This window comes from Psammomys obesus, unplaced genomic scaffold, assembly GCF_907164565.1.
Source record: "Psammomys obesus unplaced genomic scaffold, mPsaObe1.curated_primary_1811, whole genome shotgun sequence".
Taxonomy (NCBI): Eukaryota; Metazoa; Chordata; class Mammalia; order Rodentia; family Muridae; genus Psammomys; species Psammomys obesus.
The window spans coordinates 10708569-10718030 of record NW_026596120.1 but is presented as its reverse complement, the minus strand read 5'-3'; positions in this window follow the sequence as shown (position 1 = coordinate 10718030).

The window sequence follows — 9462 nt, the reverse complement described above, 5'->3', positions numbered from 1 at the left end:
TCCTGAGTGAGGTAACGCAGAAGCAGAAAGACACGTATGGTATATACTCACTTATATATAAGTGGATATCAGCCATGTAATGTAGGATAAACATACTAAAATCTATAGTCCTAAAGAAGCTAAACAACAAGGAGAACCCTAGGGAAGAGGCCAAAACCTCATTCAGAAGAGCAAACAGGATAGACATCAGAAGTAGGAGAAGATGGAACAGGACAAAAATGTTCCACATGGGGACTCTGAAAGACTCTACCCATCAGGGTATCAAAGGAGATGCTGAGATTCATAGCCAAACTTTGGGCAGAGTACAGGGAATCTTATGGAAGAAGGGGGAGCTAGAAAGACCTGGAGGGTCTCCACAAGGAGACCAACAGAACCAAAAAACCTGGGCTCAGGGGGCCCTGCTGAGACCGATACTCCAACCAAAGACCATCCTTGAAGAGGACCTAGACCCTTGCTCAGATGAAGCCCATAGGCTGCTCAGTTTTTAAGTTTCCAGTTCCCTGATCCCCCTGGTAAGGGGATCAGGGAGGGGCTGTCTCTGACATGAACTCAGTGGCTGGCTCTTTGATCACCTCCCCCTGTGGGGTGCAGCCTTGCCAGGTCACAGGGGAGGAGGATGCAGCCAGCCTTGATGATAGGCTAGGGCCAGCTAGAAGGCGAGGACTAGGGGACTAGGGGAGGGGCATAGGGAGAGATGAGGGAGGGTGAGGCTACAGCCAGGATATAAAGTGAATAAATTTAAAAAAAAATATATATATGTAAACACACACACACACATATATACACCCAGGTATCAAAGTCAGAGCAGCTTCAAAGCATGAAACAGAAAACAAATCTTTTGGCCAGCTGCTGTAGATAACCAGAAAGCCAAAACTAAAATAATTTATAAATGATATTGAAATTGAAGGTTTGCTCCACAGGAGCAGATATAACAATAATTTCACAAGATTCCTGGAATGTAGCTTTGCCATGTCAAAAGGCATCTACACAACTCCTAGGAATTGGGACATTGTCTCAGGTAAAACAAAGTCTAAAATGGATTAAATGTTTAGGATCAGAAGATCAGATAGGAAGGGCAAGGCCATATGTGACATATAGCCACACATTTATAGGGAAGAGATCTATTGCAACAGTGGGAAGCACGGATGAGCATTCCTCCACCTTCAGAGACAAACTGTAAGAGAGGAGATGTCCCTGATAAAGATATTTAAAAGGGTTATCCAACAGTTACTGTCCAGGCTGTCCATAAGCAGGACACAGCAGAGGCTGGCTCTCCAAACTATAAGGGGAAGCCACTGCTGATAGAACCAACAGCCCGACCACTAACATGGTTACCTGACATAATCCTAGCACGAGGGGAGGCAGAGGCAGATGGATCTCTACACATTTAAGGCTGGCCTGGTCTATAGAGTGAGTTCAGAACAGCCAAGGCTGCACAGAGAAACCATGTCTTGAAAAACACACACAACACACACACACACACACAACACACACACACACACACAACACACACACACACATCACACACACACACGCACACACACGCACACACACACACACACACACACACACACACACTAGTTAACTGACAAGCCTGATTGGGTAGAGCAATGGCCTGTAATTAAAAAAAAAAAAGTTCTAGGCACTAGAACAGCTAGCCCGAGAGCAGCTGGAGGCTCCACACTGGAAGAGTCCACTAATCCTTGGGATTCTTCTATATTTGCCATTAAAAAGAAATCTGGAAAATGGGGGATGTTGACAGATCTGAGAGCGATAAAGTCGTTCAGCCTATGGGTTCCTTACAACCTGGAATCCCTTGAACTTCTTTGTTACCTAAGGCATGGTCTAGTATAGTGATTGACTTAAAAGACTGCTTTTTTTTTTTAAACTATACTTTACAAGAAACAAGATAGAAAAAAAGAATTGATATCACTGTGCCTACTTAGAATAATTCTCAATCTGTTAAAAGGTATCAATGGAGGGTTTTACCACAAAGAATGTTAAACAGTCCCACCTTGTGCCAATATTTTAGAAATAATCCGTAAACAGTTTCCTCAGTTCATAATTAATTATTATATAGATGATGTTGCTGGCTGATTCGGATACAGATACCTTAGAAAAATGTTTGTTGAAGTAAAGAGAATTTTGCCTTTGTGGGAATTACAAATTGCTTCTGAAAAAAGTACAAAGCGGAGATTTTGTTAATTATCTAAGATAAGTCTACAGAAAATTTGATGACAGAAAGTACAAATAAGAAGTTATTAATTACACACAATTATTTTCAAAAAGTGTTGGAAGATATTAATTGGCCAAGGCCCACAATTAGACTGATTACTCAAGAGCTAAGTAATTTATTTCAAACCTTACAAGGTGATTTATATTTAAATAGTCCAAGAAAATTATCAGCTGAAGCTGTAAAGAATTGACTCTGGTGAAAACATTTACAGGACGCATGTGTGGATTGCTGGATCCGAAGCCGGACTGTATTTTAGTTATTTTGCCTTTTATGCATTCTCCCACAGGAATTCTTATGCTGAAAGAAGATAATATCTTAGAATGGATATTTTTAGCACACAAACAGTGAAAAATTAGAGACCTCTGTAGAAAAGTTTTCTGAATTTATTTTGAAGGGAAAAATGAAAGTTTTTTTGCATAGTACAACATAAAGCATATTACAGGCATATCACACAATCCTACAGGACAAGCAGTTATAGAAAGACCTAATTTTACTTTACAAGAGATGCTTAATACACAGAAAGGGGAGACAAAGAACCCCAGGATAGCGCTTTATTAACTTTACATAGTGCTTTAAATTTTTAAAATGCTAATGAGTAAAAACAGCTGCTGAGAGACACTGGATTGTGGAAAAAAAAACTGCTGAATTAAATCAACCCATATATTTTAAGGATGTGTTAACTTAAGAATGGGAATCAGGAAATGTGTTGTGTTGGGGAAGAGGTTATGCCTTTGTTTCAACAGGAAATGAAAAGGTGCAGGTTCCTTCAAAGTTAATAAAGATCAGATTTGACCAGAGGAGACCTGAAAATCTTGGCTGCATCCATGAAAGAAGAAACCAAGAAGAACAAAACAGGTGACGAGAATGCTTGCCCCTCTACATGGGAACAGCTCTGCGACCGGCGGAGACAAAAGAATATCTGAGTCGTCCATAAATATTGCTGGCTACAGAGCCTTCAGGACTTACAGCATCGGTGCAGATTTATAGTTCAGTCTAAGTGGATTTACGGAGTTGATCGATGCCTTTTGCCTGCTCAAACAAAGCATTTCATACATGTGTTTATGCAGAAATGTATGTTATGTTTAAAACTTCGTATGTTTTCAGAATACAAGGACCAGACACCAATGAAGACAGGTAGCTGAGGTGATCCAGCCCCACAGACTGCCGTAGTTGCTGTTTCTTCAAAGATCTGCATCCAGAACACCTTCGAAATGGCTAGCCTAGCTGGTCTAGCCACACAGACTGTTCCAGTTCCTTCGTTAAGCCCTGCACTTTCTGAGCCCTGCACAACATTACAACTAGGACTTGACCAATATCTCAATTTTCACAGGGTCCCCAACAGATGTTGTTAACCCCCAGACAGCTGGAGCGATTTTAAGAAAATGACATCCTCATTTTCAAGAGGTGGGGTGGGTAGATTTTGTTCATTTGATGGATGATGAATGTTTGTTGTCATTTGAAGGGGAGGAGGTTGATTGCAAGTGCTTAATAGTCTTGGTCAGGAAGGAAACAAAGTAAAGAAAGTTAGATTCAGGGGTTTCTTTCTCCTTCTCTCCTCTGTCCTTTCTCTTCTAGCAAGTGTTAAGGGGAAGGAGAGAGAGGGAATGAAAAAAAAGGGGGCTTATAAAAATAATATAAAAGGGTAGATTAATGAACCTACTTTTAGACTAAAAAGCAACAGCAAATCTCAACTATTTTACATTGGTACAGATTATTGTATATTAGTACATTTAAGGCTATTTTGCTACAACATTATAGATGTTTCAACTTGTTTTAGATATTGTACCTATGTAACTCACTTAAAAACATAAAGTTCTAGTCCTTAAAAGCTACTGTTACAGACTGTTTAGAATAATTAAGAAGTACAAGTTAGCCACCTGTAACAATCAAACTTGTAGTCTTGTTAGGTACTAGTTTAATCACAGAAATAAGCTTTATTTAGCCTCCTGTAGATGTTTTCAAATAGTAATTTCAGATAATAAATAGCTAGAAATAAGCAACATTAGCCTAATCAAGTATACTTTAGATAGATAAATGGTCTTCAAACACTTCAGAGAGCTACAGAATATGACATTTAAAGATGTTTTAATAATAGAAGGCACTTTTTTTTTTGATAGTGAGACATATCTGCTCCTGGCAGTACCCCCACACTACTTCAAAGAAGATGATGGGCATCAAAGAACCTCCATATTGAGTTTGATTCAAATGTGGCAAAGCTAGCTGCTGGGAAAACAAAAAACAAAAAACCCAAAAAAAAACAAAAACAAAAACAAAAAACCTTCCCTTGTTTCAATTGCTGCCAGCATGCTGTCCAAACTTTAGACAAGCGAGACATGGAAGAAGTTGACTAGTGAGTATAAAAAGATCTTTTATTCTCCTGAAGCAATTGTCTCTGAGGCTTACTGTCTCTGTCTGCTAACCTAGGACTAGTCCTGGAAACTTCTAGCTTCCATACAATCTAATCTAGGCCTAGAATGTTTTCAAACCTCTGAGATTTACTGCTTAATAAGCTCACCTTTTCTTGTTCTTTCTGAGCTCTGGATGGCAAGTTCAACTCAGGTGTTCTGGTTCAAACTCCTCTCCCAGCTGACTTATTCAATCTGGATTTTCTCTTGGCTCCTAGATTGCTCTGCTTGGACTCAAACTAAACTCAAGCAGTCTACTCTAATCTGGCTCCTTTTCATTCTCTGGCTCATTTGGTCTTCACCTGAGTTCTCTCTCTACAAGCTGTTTTTCTATTACTGTTCTAGCAAAACCGCCTCTTCTCCTTTTCTGTATTAAGTAGCTTTCCTTTCTTCTCTTTTCTCATTAGAGTTGGGCTTCTCTATTCTGTAAACTCTTTCTCTGATTCGTCAATGTTTCTGCCACTCAATTAGACATCACTTTCAAACATGAGTGCTTTCTTGTACAAACTCTCTTTATCTTCAGTGTTTGGGATTAAAGGTATATACCCCCACACCTGGACTTAAGTTTTTCTTTACCTGAAACTTAGATCTGCTTGCCTTTGTCTCCTAGATTTAAAGATGTGTTTGTATCACAGCCCAATGACACAGACCTAGAAGATCTTTGGATGTGATCTTCTGCCAGAACAGCCATGTTCCAAATTAACAATCCTCTACAGGTGAGCTTTGCCAAGGCAAGATTAGCCAATCCTACATAATTCCTGCTTCACAGAAAAGTCTGTCAGATATTCTAGGCCTTTAGGCTGATGATGAATGCCCCAACACTGTAGAGGAACCTTGGGTGACTGTCTAGGTGGCCAGTAGCCTCTGTCATTTCTATAGTCTTGGAAGCTGCTGTCTACTCAGGTAATATCATGCTCAGGTCTCTGAGGCATACTAGCCTCAATACAGGATAAGGATGTAGGAAAAAAAAGGTGTCACAGTCTGTTGCTCCTGTGCCCAGCATAGAGGCCAGACCATAGAAACAATTTCCTCCTTGTCTTTAGGGAAGACGAATTGCTCCTCTAGTCTTACACAAAAGGGGCATGGATTCTTTTACCCAAAGGAGGATTTTGGAGTATTTACCTGCATCCTAAATGTCTCAAGCAATGGAGAGGCAAATAGCAACTACTCAATACCCAGTGTCTCCTGATCCCACATAAGATGATGCTACAAACAGTGAACCTGTACCTAAGCCCGTCACCTGACTGGGATGGGGCCTGCATGCTAGGTCTGTTGCCCATGCTCTTTATTCTGGTCTTCAGTTCTCCTCTTAGCAAAGCTAATCCCAGGGTTGAGAGGCATTTCCTGATACTGTGAGGGGGCATCCATATAAATATACTGCAGAATCTCTGCCACATCGCCATTGAGCACAGCAGGCTCAACCGTGGACACTCATCTCAACACGGAAGTTGTTACGGATCCACCGCGTCTGGGTAAAGACATTAACACTAATGAGTAAGGAGAGACCTGGGCTAGAAAAGTACCAGGCCTTCCAGGTCACCTTCTAGGGATAGTTGACACATCACCCCTTTGCTGGCCACATGCGGAAGCTGGTTGGTGAGCGCACAGTGGGAGTTTGTGGAACTCCACAGCCCTGCTCCCATTGCTAACCCGGAAGCCAGTGTGTCTATGCTTGGTAGAAGCTTGAAGAACTCAACAGGGCTCAACTGGAGATGAGGATCCCAATGCGCCTCCTTCCCTTGGACTCACAGCATCGTTTCCACCAGCGCTTTCCACAGGACTAGCCACCGCAGCTCCTGGGCTGGGTCTGACTATCAGTCCTACGAATGAACAGTTATGCTGACGGCAATTATTTGATTTCTCCAATCATTCATGCCTGGTTACGCTCCCAGATTACTCTTGTCCTTGTGGATGACATGAACGTCTCCTGGAAATAAAATAGGGCCTTATGAGTATGCTCCAAATGGCTGTGTTGCTCTATCTGCAATAACGCGCATACTGAAAGGATTTTCACAATGCCACACATAAGGTCCATCCAAAATGTTTTAGAAATGCCAAGATCAGAACTAGCGTAGGATCTTTCATGTCTAGATGTGGGGGATCTTCCCACAGAAAGGAACTCAAATTGAAAGAGGTTACATTAGCCATACAGGCTCTTGTGTTGTTTCAGGGGAAGTATGTATGGAAATGTTAAAACAAAAGCTATACAATCACACCATTGGCCTGACCTCCAGACAAACAACAAAAGTTGTTTCTACGTTAAGAACCAGGCACAGATCAGCCTTCGTACTCTGTGGAACATGGGGCTAGCAGCGCCTCCCTCCTGACTGGGTAGGACGGTTTGCTCTGCCTCACACAGCTCAATTTAGTCCACCTCTCACTTTACTGGTAGAAGCCCACGGCAGGGTTAAAAGAGCTCCTGTTCTCATCCCTAACTTAGCGGTGGGACTGGAAGTCCCGAGGACTGGAGGAGCCCCATCTTCAGACATACACTGCAGTGCAGCTGAAGCCTTAGAACAACACAGAGCCCCGGGGACTCCCTTTCCGAACAGTCCTGGAGAACAGAAGCCTAACTCTGAACAGCAGAGAAGGATCGCACTCTTGAAGGGACAGCGCTGCTAAGCGCCAATAGATGAAATAGTCAAAGGTGTGTGGTTAAACAGCTAAAAGCCTAAAATCAAAGAACTTGGCTGATGCCTCTAGCAAGGCCTTTCCTCCTAATTCATTTTGAATCTGCTGTTTCCACTTTGCATCGTAAATTGCCCAATCCAGTTCATTATTTCACAGAAGTTACAAATTTAAAAAGGGTGCTGACTTCTGAACCACGTGCCAGGTGATACAGCAGAAGAACCCCGGATGTCTGGCTTCTGAAGCATCAGAATTCTAAAGTTGTAGCTTATAGGAAATTAATTGGCTCCAAAAAGAAAGCATTTAAGGAGAAAAAAAAAAAAAGATAACAAGTCTCAACACTAATTAAATGTGATCAATAAGCTTACTTAGGAAATGTAGGTTTACATATGAGCAAGAAAACAGAATAAGCGCTCTCTCTGATAAACGATAGAGCTGAACCAACCACTGACCTCTGCTTTTGTAAATCTTCTTGCTCTCTTCTGAAAAGGGTGTCATCTGCTCCTCCCTTGAGAAGTGACCCCCAATATCCTTTCACACAGCAAGTTCTTTTTGCCAAAAATAAAACTACCTCAACTAGAAACCTGCAAATTTCAGCCTCTATTAAACTTGTTTAGCTCCAGACTAATCTCCTCTGGGGGAGCAAAGAAAGACCATCCTAAGATGGCCACAAGATTATGAGAATGCTTAACCCTTTGCAAGTCCTGAAACACTTCTGAATAGCCAGAGGCTACAGCTGTAGGCTAATTCAAGTTTTTCCATTATCTCCAAGTGTGGAGTGTAGTTTTATGTCAGCCTGACACAAGCTAAAGACATCTGAGAGGAGAGAATGTCAATTCAGGTCTCCATATGTTGACAAGCCTGTAGGGCATTTTCTTAATTGGTGAATGATAGCGGAGGGCCCAGCCCACGATGGGTGGAGCCATTCCTGGGCGGGTGGTTTTGTGTTAAAAAAGCAGCACCCTCCATTGCCTCTACATCAGCTCCTGCTTCAAGGTTCCTGTTAGGTTCCTGTCCTGCTTGAGTTCCTCTTCTGAGTTCTTTCAGTGAACAGTGATGCAGAAGAGTAAGCCAAATAAACCCTTTCCCCCCAAAGTTGCATGGTGTTTCATCACAGCACTAGCAACCCTGACTAAGGCAGAAGGTAAGGCCCCAAGGCTCTACACCATGTAGGTTCTGGGGATCAAGTTTAGGTTGTCAGGTTTGGCAGCAGACATCTTTACCTACTGTGTGATCTTGTTGGCCCTCATTGTAAGTCGATTTAAATTTTGGTAGGTCATGTTTCCAGGAATTTATCCATTTCTTTTAGCTTTACAGAAAGTAGGTTTTCTTTTATTTATTTTTTAATTATTTTGAGACAGTTTCTCTGCATAGCCCTGGCTGTCTCTGAACTCAGAGATCCGCCTGCCTCTGTCTCCTGAGTGCTGGGATTAAAGGCATGCACCACCATGCAGCATGACTGTAGGTTTTGAAAATCCTCCCTGATGATCATCTGTATTTCATTAGTAGCCATTATAATGTTTTCTTTTTCATGTGGTTTTGTTGATTTGAGTCTTGTTTTGATTAGTATGCCCAAGGGTTTGTCATTTTTGTATCTATAAAACAAATTCATTTGAAAACTTATTCTTGTAACACTTTTAGTCTCCACTATTAATTTCTGCCCTAATCTTTATTTATTTTCACTTACTTGGATTATTACTTCCCCCTCCCTAAAACCATGAGGCACATCATTAGGTTATTTGAGTTCTTCAAAATATTTTATTTTGTAGAACTGAGAAATGTTTTACGCTTAGTAGGTAAATGCTTTACCTTGGGCTGTCCAAATTCTTTAGGATATATAATTCAGGTAGTCTCACTCATCAGGTTGACCAGGATCACCTTTTATTTGTGATCTTCCTACATCAGGCTCTTAAGCAGTTGGGATGAATTACCAGGCCTGGTATTAAGTCTGATTTTTAATCTTTTTAATGTAAACAGTCATAGTTCTAAACTTTCTTCTTAGAAATGTTTTTGTTGGGGCCAGCAAGATGGATTATTAGGTAAGGGTGCTTCAGTTTTGACTTGATTTCGATCTCCAGGACCCACTTGGTGAAAGGAGACTCCATTATTGCCTGCTTCCAAAGGCATACTACACACACACACACACACACACACACACACACACACACACTGCTTCCAAAGGCATACTATACA